Source organism: Bos taurus, chromosome 10, assembly GCF_002263795.3.
Source record: "Bos taurus isolate L1 Dominette 01449 registration number 42190680 breed Hereford chromosome 10, ARS-UCD2.0, whole genome shotgun sequence".
Lineage (NCBI taxonomy): Eukaryota > Metazoa > Chordata > Mammalia > Artiodactyla > Bovidae > Bos > Bos taurus.
Window position 1 is genome coordinate 30,876,473 of NC_037337.1, and position 12,555 is coordinate 30,889,027.

Sequence of the window (12,555 nt, forward strand, 5' to 3'; positions counted from 1 at the left end):
ATAATTAATTCACTTAATAACACATGAACAGAAATATTACCAAATTAAATGACAGCGTATTTTAATGACCACTTGTGTGACAGTGTTTTCTAAGAAAAAAAGAAACTCTGAAAAATCATTACAGTAAGAGTAGCATGTGCATAATCTCTGATGAAAGTGTTCCAACTGATAACAGCAGAGTTTATGTGAGTGATGGGGTATAGGTAGACTACTGTGGACAACAGGAACTCGTCCCACATTCCAAAATTCATCTTCCAGGGGGAAAAATCACATGCCACAATTCAGCTATGAAATGAATGAACTCACTTTAGATATTTACATCCATAGTATTTGCAGTAGCTTAAGCTTATTTAAATATGCTATTTTTACATTTTTATTGGTTTAAACCATTTAGCTTATTGAGTATACGAACTGAGTAACAATTTTCTGCTTCTAGTTGGATGCCTGTTTTGGTAACATGATATTTGTTATAATCACATACAGAATAATAAAAGGGAAGTCAGATAAAGATTGAGGATTCTCATATAGTAAAGCCAAAGCAAACAACTCAAACTAGTAGCACTAGGTAGATTAAGTCAACTCCCTTCATGGCACCCTTATCATGGTGTATTCACTAAAAGCAAAATTTCAGTTGGCTGGGTAAACACATTGATGAAGTAATCACTGACTTATTCTAGTCTCTATTCATGTAGAACACTTTTCAAAGTTTAAAATGAATAAGTAAATGAAATATTTTGAAACAAACACTTATGTAATCATCACTCAGATTTAATAAACATAAATATCTTGCCATATTTCCTCCACAACTTCAAGAAATAAACATCACCAACATAATAGAATTTCACAGTATATCTACCCCTAATTAATCTATTTTCCCTAGTCTTTCAACATGAATAACCACTCTTATCAAGTATTTCCCAACTATGCTTTTATAATTTTATTACAAGTGTACATATCCAAAACAATATTTGATGTTGTTCATGTATATCAAATTTTAACATGAATGATAACTTTTGTTTTTTTCCAGTTCCCTTTGTTAATGAAAGATTTATTTATATTGATTACTGTGGCTCTGGTCCATCCATCTTTACTGTTCTATTTCATTATGGAATTTACATGTCCATTTTCCAGTAGGTGGACAGCTGGGCAATGACTTATTTCTAATGTCTGTTTTTCTACTAGGAAGAACTTTCTGTGCTGCATTAAATATGCATATATGTAAAATTACCATGATAGTGTAGAAAAACTATAATATAATTGCTATTTTACATATATATATATTTATACCTATATATATAATCTTCAAGTCTACTATATATTGCCAAATTGCTCTCCAAAGAAGTATTGTTACTTTGTACTTTCACCATCAAGGAAATAAACCCCTAGTTCCCATAATACGAAAACAGTTTAATATCAGATTTTTCATCTTTGCCAATCTGATATACACAGACATATAAAAAATGTTTTGGATACTTGTATTAGTTTTAACCTTATGATTACTATTAAAAATAAGCACTTTTCCATATTTCATTGCCCATTCATTCAGGTTTTCACTTCTGTGAACTGCTTATTAAAATCATTTGGTTTTTTAAATGCTGTTTTCCCTTTTATTTGATGATTAATTGTTCTTGATATATTCTGAATGCTGATTCTTCATCATTACGGGCACAGTAAACATTTTGCTAACCAGTGGCTTGTTATTACACTTTTTTATTGGGGGAAGGTCTTTTGATAAACATAAAAATTTTAACCTTATAGTAGTCAAAAGAATTGTTACTTAAAAATGTTTTTCCTTTCTTTGTAATAAATTCTTTCCTTCCCCAAGGAAATAATGTGAGTCTTTTATATTTTCCTTTTGAAGTTTTAAAACTTTGTATTCACATTGAGATATTCAACTTATGTAGAATTTACTTTCAGTTATCATAGCTAGAGTGTTATAATTCTATCTCTTATTTATGGGTAAAGTATTGTTTATGGAAACCTTTCCCTACCTCTGCCAAACACAACATCTCTATCAGTTCAGTTCAGTCACTCAGCCGTGTCCGATACTTTCTGACCCCATGAACCATAGCACGCCAGGTCTCCCTGTCCATCACCAACTGCCGAGTCTACCCAAACCCATGTCCATTGAGTCAGTGATGCCATCCAACCATCTCATCCTCTGTCATCCCCTTCTCCTCCTGCCCTCAATCTTTCCCAGCATCAGGGTTTTTCAAATGAGTCAGCTCTTCGCATAAGGTGGCCAAAGTATCAGAGTTTCAGCTTCAACATCAGTCCTTCCAATGAACACACAGGACCGATCTCCTTTAGAATGGACTGGTTGGATCTCCTTGTTGTCCAAGGGACTCTCAAGAGTCTTCTCCAACATCACAGTTCAAAAGCATCAATTCTTTGGCACTCAGCCTTCTTTAGAGTCCAACTCTCACATCCATACATGACTACTGGAAAACCATAGCCTTGACTAGACAGACCTTTTTTGGCAAAGTAATATCTCTGCTTTTTAATATGCTGTCTAGGTTGGTCATAACTTTCCTTCCAAGGAGTGAGGGTCTTTTAATTTCATGGCTGCAATTAGCATCTGCAGTGATTTTGGATACCCATACTTCACAGCAAATAGAAGAAGAAAAGCTGGAAGCAGTGGTAGATTTCTTCTTCTTGGGCTCTAAAATCACTGTGGCTGGTGACTGCAGCCATGAAAACAGAAGACAATTGGTTCTTGGCAGGAAACCTATGACAAACCTAGACAGTGTGTTAAAAAGCAAAGATATCACTTTTCTGACAAAGGTCCATATAGTCAAGGCTATGGTCTTTCGTAGTCATGTACAGATGTGAGAGTTGGACCATAAAAAAGGCAGAGTGCCTAAGAATTGAGGCTTTCACACTGCAGTACTGGAGAAGACTCCAGAGAGTCCCCTGGACAGCAAGGAGATGAAACCAGTCAATCCTAAAGGAAATCAACCCTGAATACTTATTGGAAGTACTGATGTTGAAGCTGAAGCTCCAATACTTTGGCCACCTGATGTGAACAGGTGACTTATTGGAAAAGACCCTGATGCTGGGGAAAACTGAAGGCAGGAGGTAAAAAGGGTAACAGGATGAGTTCATTGGATGGCATCACTGATGCAATGGACACGATTTGGGCAAACTCCAGGAGATAATGAGGGACAGGGAAGCCTGGCATGCTACAGTCAGTGCGGTTGCAAAGAGTTAGACACTAACTGGTGACTGAATAGCAACTCTTGTATGATTGCAGTGGAACATGTTTTTCAGAAATTTGCAGCCAGATTTATAATTTTTATTTTTTACTGTGAAATGACTCTTCATATTCTTCGACCATTTTTCTAATAGACTACTCATCATCTTTTCTTAATAATACTGAAACATCTCTAAACAAAGGCTATTTATTTCATGAATTCACATAAGGTAGAAGACTTTATTGGTGACCAGTCTTTTACGTTAGACAGATTTTGTCACATATTTGGCAACTTGAGGAGTTTCATCAAGGTGCCAGTTTTTTGCTGTTTTTAATATTTTCTCTGACTTTTAATTTCATAAACTTTACTCTTACTTTTATTACTTCCTTGCTTCTATTTATATTTATTCAGTAGTTTATTTATTCTGGATTCTTGATTTGAACACTTGATTCATTTATATTTACATATTTCTTATTTTTTTAATAGAAAGATTTTAAATACCAATTTAGCTGCATCCCAAAAGATTTGAAAGTGGCACATTTGTTGTCATTCAGTTGTCAATATTTTGTCATTTTTATTGTTATTTAAGATTACTCTTGTGTCAAACATGTTTGTTTACTTCTACTACTTTTTTTTCCTTTCTAATTTGACTGCATATGGTCAAGACTATATCTTTATACTACAATTCTTCAAAATTTGGTAAAGTTTCTTCATGACTTATAGATAATTACATATTATAAATGCCCCATCTGTGCTTGGAAAGTGGATCTGTTGAAAGCAAGTTCAGTTCAGTCACTCAGTCGTGCCCAACTCTTTGTGACCCTGTGGACTGCAGCATGCAGGCTTCCCTGTCCATCACTAACTCTCAGAGCTTGCTCAAACTCACGTTCATTGAGTCGGTGATGCCATCCAACCATCTCAACCTCTGTCATCCCCTTCTCCTCCTGCCTTCAGTCTTTCCCAGAATCAGTCTTTGCCAATGAGTCAGTTTTTCAGCTTCAGCATCAGTCCTTCCAATAAATATTCAAGACTGATTTCCTTTAGGATGGACTGGTTGGATCTCCTTGCTGTCCAACGGACTCTGAACAGTCTTCTCCAACACCACAGTTTAAAAGCATCAATTCTTCAGCACTCAGCTTTCTTTATAGTCCAACTCTTACATCCATATATGACTACTGAAAAAAACCATAGTTTTGACTAGATGGACCTTTGTTGGCAAAGTCTCTGCTTTTTAATATGCTGTCTAGGTTGGTCATAGCTTTTCTTCCAAGGAGCACGCATCTTCTAATTTCATGGCTGCAGTCACCATCTGCAGAGATTTTGGAGCCCCCCAAAATAAAGTCTCTCACTGTTTCCATTGTTTCCCCATCTATTTGCCATGAAGTGATGGGACTGGATGCCATGATCTTAGTTTTGCAAAATAAGATTTTATACTTAAACACACAAAATCATGACCTTAATTGTTAATTCTGCTGTTCAAATCTTCTATGACCTTACTAATATTTTATTTACATGAACTATTATTTCAAATAAAGGGGTGGTATAAACTCTCAGTACGATTTTGGTTTTAATAGTTTGTTATAATTCTGTCAATTTTGTTTTATACGCTTGAGAAGTAAGTTGTTACACACAAACTCATAATTTCTAAACTTTTGAGAATATTATTCCTTTATTGAGAAGCAGTGAGCTTTTCATCTCCACATATGACTTTTATCATACATTCTATTTATCAACATTATAATTTCAGCTTTCTTTTGTTAATATTTTTCTGATTTACACATAACCAGGGTTTGAAAAATTTTATTCTATCTTATAAATACAAGTTCACAGAATTGAGCTTAAATATTTTATATTTTTTATATTCTACATTTTTTTTTCTGGACCTGTTTCTGTCACCTTATTGTGGACTTCTTGTTATATTAAACTTTATATATCATTTTTCCTTTGCCATTTTCTGCCTCATACCAAAAAATAAACAAAAAAAGATCAAAACAGTGTTTTGCCTGTTTTCTTGGCTGATTAGAAAGCTGTATACTGGATTTCTACTCTTTCAGTAATCACTGGTAATTTTTAACACACATTCAAAACCATAGAAAAGTGTTAGTCACTCAGTCAGGTCCAGGTCTTTGAGACCTCCATAGACTGCAGCCCTCCAGGCTCCTCTGTCCATGGAACTTTCTAGGCAGAATACTGGAGTGCCTATCCATTCCCTTTTCCAGGGGATCTTTCTGACCTAGGAATTGCCTTCTGGGTGAATTATTTTTTTCTGCTTCACTCATTCTCTCTTTGACTTGGTTCATCTAGAGTTTATTCTGCCCACTGTAATATTTTGTTTTTTAAATGACCATATTTCACTGCCGAAATTTCTAATTGTTTCTTTTCACATCATACTGTTTTGAGTGATTTAGTTTTCTAACTGATTGCTTTTTCTTTAATGGATGCTTTATTTTTATCTTTTTCAGGTTCTCCCTCATAGAGGGCTATGATCGTCCAATTACTTTTGCCTATTTCCTGACCCTTGGTAGTACAGCCCCACAGCTTCAGTTCTGAACTATTTTGTATTCTATTCATTCCTAATTCACAGTGATGTTTATAATGCTTTCAGTCTCTCATGACTGAATCTATGAATTTATGTTTTGTGTTCTTAATAAGGATCTGGGAGTAAATAAATACCTATCTAAAATGCATGAAAAGTATTTTAAGAGCACATGGCTTTATATAGGTTGGCACTGAAAGATCAAATCCAGAGTCTTCCCATTTTCCTTGCAGTCTTTAAATTCACTGCAAAGTTATCAGGCCCCAGGTCTGAACTATTAGAGAAATATCTGTTATATCTCATTTCAAAGATGGCTGTATTCCATGACATACCAGTAAAGTGATTTGGCTTGCCTTTAGATAAGAGAGTCAGTAAAATATGTAAACATAAGTCACATTGAGAACATTTTTTCCAGATGAACCCATATTCATCATAGAAGCATACCATGGTAAAAATTAGTCGATTATTTCAAGATTTTTGTGTATTCAAAGAAATATTTTCAATTTATTTATTCCTAGGATAAGCACTGAAAATCCTATGGAGCTGAAACAATTAGAATAAATAAAACTTTAAAGCTTTTGGGGGCGGTCCTAAGATGGTGGAGGAATAAGATGGGGAGACCACTTTCTCCCCTACAAATTCATTGAAAGATCATTTGGACGCTGAGCAAATACCACAAAACAACTTCTGAACACTCGCGGAGGACACCAGGCACCCAGAAAGGCAGCCCATTGTCTTCAAAAGGAGGTAGGACAAAATATAAAAGATAAAACGAGAGACAAAAGAGTTAGGGACAGAGATCCATCCCGGGGAGGAAGTCTTAAAAGAGGAGAAGTTTCCAAACACTAGGAAACCCTCTCATCAGCGGGTCTGTGGGGAGTTTTGGAATCTCAGAGGGCAACATAACTGGGAGGAAAAAGTAAATAAATAAAACCCACAGATTAAGTGCCTAACTGCAACTCCCAGCAGAGAAGTAGCCTAGACACTTGCATCCGCCACCAGAAAGCTGGGGCTTAACAGGGAGGCGCTGGCTGCACTGCTCAGGGTTAGGACCAGGCCTGAATGCTCTGAGGGCAATCTGAGGGAGCTAACCTGAGATAGTAACCCAAACTGTGGGATAGCCAGGGAGGGAAAAAAAAAGAAGAGAGAGAGAGAGAGAGAGAACTTTCCTGCAAAAAGCTCTAACCTAAAGCATTGCCAGACTGCTCACAGAACAAAGGACTGAGTGAATACCAGAGGAGAGTTAGCCAGCTGTGGACCAGCCCATCCCCCGCTGGAGACAGGGAGGCAGGTGGGTGACAGTCAGAGCCTGAAGGAAAGGGGAAAACTCAGCCCCAGAGACAGCATCCCCTAGCAAACTGTGAGCAGGCTCCCAGTTGCTAACCAAGTCTTCCTGGGATCCTGGACGGTTGATATCCATCAGGAGGGTCACAGCCAGAGATCAGCGCCTCAGAAGAGACAACAGCACACCTGAGACAGTGTTCCCACTGCGCACCCAGGACACTGAGCAGCTGGGACCGGGGAAGTGATAAAACTCACCGCCCAGCTGGGAAGAGTACGCTCGCCAAGCTTCTGATCGCCTGACCTTCTTGTACTTGAGAAGGGCACAAAATGCAGGCCCAACTGAGTCTGTGCCTTTGTGGAGTACCTGAGAATCTGAATCTGAGTGGCGGAGATCTGGGAAGTGCATGCAACCCAGGGCCTGCTTCAGACAGTTCCCTGGCAGAGCAACCTGGAGCCTGAGCAGTGTAGACTGGAAAGGCACACACGCCGTGAGTGGGAGGCAAACCCAGTGTGGCCCAGGCACTGTGAGCACTCCCCATACATGCCAGTGATATTTGTTTCCAGTGTTCCTCCCTCCCCGCAGCACAACTGAACAAGTGAGCCTAAATAAATGACCACCTTTGCCCCCTTGTGTCAGGGTGGAAGGTAGATACTGAAGAGACTTGCAAACAGAGGAAGCCAAAGTAAACAAAGAAGTGGGAACAGCTTTGGAAGTGACAGGTGCAACAGATTAAAACCCTGTAGTTAGCACTGGCTACATTGGAAGGGACCTATAGACCTTGAGAAGAAGTATAAGCTGGAACAAGGAACTATGTGAAACTGAACTGACCACACACTGCCCACAACAGCTCCAGAGAAATTCCTAGACATATTTTACCATTATCATTTTTAAATTAAACAATTTAAAAAAAATTTTTAAGTTCTTTATTACTCCTTTAATTTTCATTTTTAAACCTAATATTACCTTGGGAAAAAAAGACCCTATTTTTAAAGCAAATTTCATATTGTTTTATATAACTTTCATGATTTTGTTTTGCTTTTTTAGCACTGTATTTTTGAGAGTCTAACATCTACTCTAGATTTTTAACCTTTGCTTTTTGGTATTTGTTATCAATTCTGTACTTTAAGAAACCAAAATCAGTACCCATTTTAACTTAGGAGTGTGATTACTGGCTTGATTGCTCTCTTCCCTTTTGACACTCCTTTTTCCTCCCCAAGGGCCCCTCTATCTCCTCCTTCCCCCTTCTCTTCTCTACTTAACTCTGAGAATCTCTTTGGGTGTTCCAGGCTGTGGAGAAAACTTAGGGAACTGATCAGAGGTTAGATTGGTCCCTCTCCTTTTGACTGCCCCTCCTCTCCTCCTGGTCACCTCTATGTCCTTCCTCCCTCTTCTCTTCTCTATGGAACTCCGTGAACCTCTCGGAGTGTTCCAGACTGTGTACACAAATAGGAAATTGATTACTGGCTAGACTGGTCTCTCCCCTTTTGATTCCCCATCTTCTCCTCCTGGTCACCTCTAACTCCTTCCTGCCTCTTCTCTTCTTCATTTAACTCTGTGAACCTCTCTGGGTGTCCCTCATCGTGGAGAATCTTTTCTCCTTTAACCTAGATGTTTTATCATTGGACCTGTATGGATGGAGAAGTCTTGAGACTACTGTAAGAATAAGACTGAAAGCCAGAGGCAGGAGGCCTAAATCTGAAACTTGAGAATACCAGAAAATGCCTGAATTCAGGGACTATCAATCGACAAAAGCTCAGCCGAAAGCCTCCATACCTACACTGAAACCAAGCTCCACCCAAGAGCCAACAAGTTTCAGAGCAAGACATACTAAGCTAATTCTCCAACAAAGCAGGAACATAACCCTGAGCACAAAAATACAGGCGGCCAAAAGTCACACCAAACCCATAGACACCTTAAAACTCACTACTGGACACTTCATTGCACTCCAGAGAGAAGAAATACAGCTGCACCTACCAGAACACCGACGTGAGCGTCCCTAACCAGGAAACCTTGACAAGCCACTCGTCCAACACCATCCACAGGGTGGCTAATAAACACATGAAAAGATGCTCAACATCACTCATTATCAGAGAAACACAAATCAAAACCACAATGAGGTACCATCTCATGCAGATCAGAATGCCTACTATCAAAAAGTCTACAAACAATAAATGCTGGAGAGGGTATGGAGAAAAGGGAACCCTCTTACACTGTTGGTGGTAATGCAAACTAGTATAGCCACTATGGAGAAGAGTGTGGAGATTCTTTAGAAAACTGGAAATAGAACTGCCTTATGATCCAGCAATCCTACTGCTGGGCATACAACACACTGAGAAAATCAGAATTGAAAGAGACACGTGTACCCCAATGTTCATTGCAGCACTGTTTATAATAGCCAGGACATGGAAGCAACCTAGATGTCCATCGGCAGATGAATGGATAAGAAAGCTGTGGTACATATACACAATGGAGTATTACTCAGCTATTAAAAGAATGCATTTGAATCAGTTCTAATGAGGTGGATGATACTGGAGCCTATTACACAGAGTGAAATAAATCACAAAGAAAAACACCAATACAGTATATTAACACATATATATGGAGTTTAGAAAGATGATAATGATGACCCTATATGAGAGATAGCAAAAGAGACACAGATGTAAACAACAGACTGTTGGACTTTGTGGGAGAAGGCAAGGGTGGGACGATTTGAAAGAATAGCACTGAAACATGTATATTATCATATGTGAAATAGATTGCCAGTCCAGGTTCAATGCATGAGGCAGGGTGCTCATGGCTGATGCACTGGGATGACCCTGAGGGATGGGATGGAGAGGGAGGTGGGAGGGAGGGTCAGGATGGGGAACACATGTACACCCATGGCTGATTCATGTGAATATATGGCAAAACCCACCACAATATTGTAAAGTAATTAGCTTCCAATTAAAAAAAAAAACAAGCTTTAAAGCTTTAAGGAAGATTCTCAAATATTTTTCTGAAACACATATCATTTCACTAGGAAAAATAGCTAAAATAAAAGCAGTACATTTTTTCTCAGAGCTAATAATGAAATAAGCTGCATGTATAAGTCTTTATATTTTGGTAATAGGGTCTACACCATGTTTGGTGAGGATGGTAGGCATTATTTCCAGCCACAGTCTGATGATTTAGGTATTTCACACAGGGCAGACCAATCAGTAATGACACTTCACATACACACATCAATAGATTATTCCAATGGACATGTAATCCCAAGGAAACATGGGACCTGAGAAACAATTTTGACACATTGTAAATTTACCAGAGATTATGTCTGGAGACTTTGGTAGGCATCCTTGGCTTACCAAATGATTTAGCAATTTTTATTATATCTCATGAGATGATACTATTTAAATAGGCTAAATTTCATTTCCAAAAAATCTAAGTTTTAATAATGAAACAGCTTGTCTAGATTTCACACAATAGTGTACATATTTATCTCAATTAATCTACTTTAACACTGTATATAATACACATTTGTTACTGTGGTTGGTAATGTCTACTCAAGTCCTTTTCTTCTGATGCTGGTTACTCAGCCCAAGTGCAATCTGTCTTTCCTTTCATTTTTCTGTTCATTATAAAGTGACAAATTACTGGGGATCTCATGATCACTATCCATAAGACATGCACTTCAAATTGTTTTTATAAAATATTTTCCTGGACTAGATCCAGAGATCCCTAGCAATTCATCCCTAGCAATAGATCCCTAGCAATTCAAGCTCCTGACCTTGAGAAATCAATGGCCTAAAGCCACCCTGATCTCTGAGATCTCTTCTAAATTGGTATACCATCACACAGGGGATGATGATAGTCAGGGATGTGGTAGGAAGATTATTCATACTACCCTGGAATATACTCAGATATGGAACTTTTCTCAAGAAATTTTTTACTGCCTAAAACACTGATGTTTCCATAAATACTAAACTATATGCAAATGAAAACTCTTTGTAACTTATTTTTATAAATATAATAAATGAATATTTAATTTTTTAACACATTTTCTTCATTTAGAAACATCTTAGCATTGTATGTACAATCTTTATGATATTTAATTTCTCTAAATGGAAGAAGACAGTTATTAAGATAATTTTAAAAGAAGGATCTGGAGAGACAGATCACTTCAACATAAAAAACAAACCTGTTAGCTTATCTATAAATATGAAGCTCAAATATGTTAATCTTTATCTCATGTATTTTGGTTTTTTTAACTAGATGATATGCACAGAGAATTCTGACATTTAAGATCATTCATAAGTGAGAATGGAAGGACAGGGTCATATTAGTATCACTAAAATATATTTATCGCTGGATTTATGCTTTAAGTACTTTAGAGAGAAATATTTTAAATAATAAAGTCAATGTTTGAGTTAATATCTAACACAAAGCTTAACAAAATAAATAACTTCTTAGTTTAATTTACTTGTTTTATCAACAAGAATTCATTTATATTTCTAAGCTCAGCTAAAGAAAGATGCTAATACACCAATATATTTGCTCTCAAATGACTCACTATATAGAACCATTTTAGAATATATGAATATATAACAATACCTCAGTAATTTTAAGATCCATCTTATATATTCATTCTATTTTCAATTTTTAAGCAGTAAGCATTTAACTGGTAAGTGTAGCCAGTCCAAAGTCATAATCTTCTCTTACTTTGAATAAATGCTAGTATCTAGACCCAATACAATTTCAGTATAATTTGAAATCTCTATCCTAATCTTTGTAATGTCATCATTCGCATTTTATTTTATACAACGTTAGAACTTTTGAGGGACTGTGAAAAGCCTATGAAAAAGCCACAATGGTTCACCGGCTTTTTCAATGCAATTCAACTTTATCTAAAAGCTTCAATTTATCCTAGTTTTTGAAAAAAATGTTTCTTTTTCAGATTCATTCAATTTAGGTGTCTCTTCTCTAGCAAAGGCTGGGTCATGAAAGGACATAAACTGTGCTTCACCAAAACCCTAACAGTCTGTTCAATTTACCTCCTGAATCCGTCAGTTGTGGAATGTGTTTCAGTGTTTCTAGTTCCCTTATGAAAACCTTTATAATCATTGAGACAGTAATATTTAATAACATTTATATAAATGCAAACATCAAAAATATTAATATTAATAATGAAAGTGAAAATGAAATTCACTCAGTCATGTCCAACTCTTTGTGATCCCATGGACTATACAGTCCATGGAATTTTCTAGGCCAGAATACTGGAGTGAGTAGCCTTTCCCTTCTCCATGGGATCTTCCCAACCCAGGAATCGAACTGGGGTCTCCTGCATTGCAGGCGGATTCTTTACCAACTGAGCTATCAGGGAAGCCCAATATTAATAAATTAATAAATACATAAATAAGTTAAAGTTATTAACAAAATTTTCTCCAAAGTAGAGAAAAATTTACCATAAATCCTGACACCTAAGCATTTAATCATGTATTATAGACATTCCTTGATGGAAGCTGGGTGGATGAATAAACCCACAACAAGATCTAGGCACTGGA

General features: G+C 37.0%; 1 protein-coding gene across 2 annotated transcripts in view; it reads right to left on the reverse strand.

The window, feature by feature from the left end:
• Positions 1–12,555, reverse strand: part of DPH6 (diphthamine biosynthesis 6) — a 189,318-nt gene that overhangs the window by 39,434 nt on the left and 137,329 nt on the right.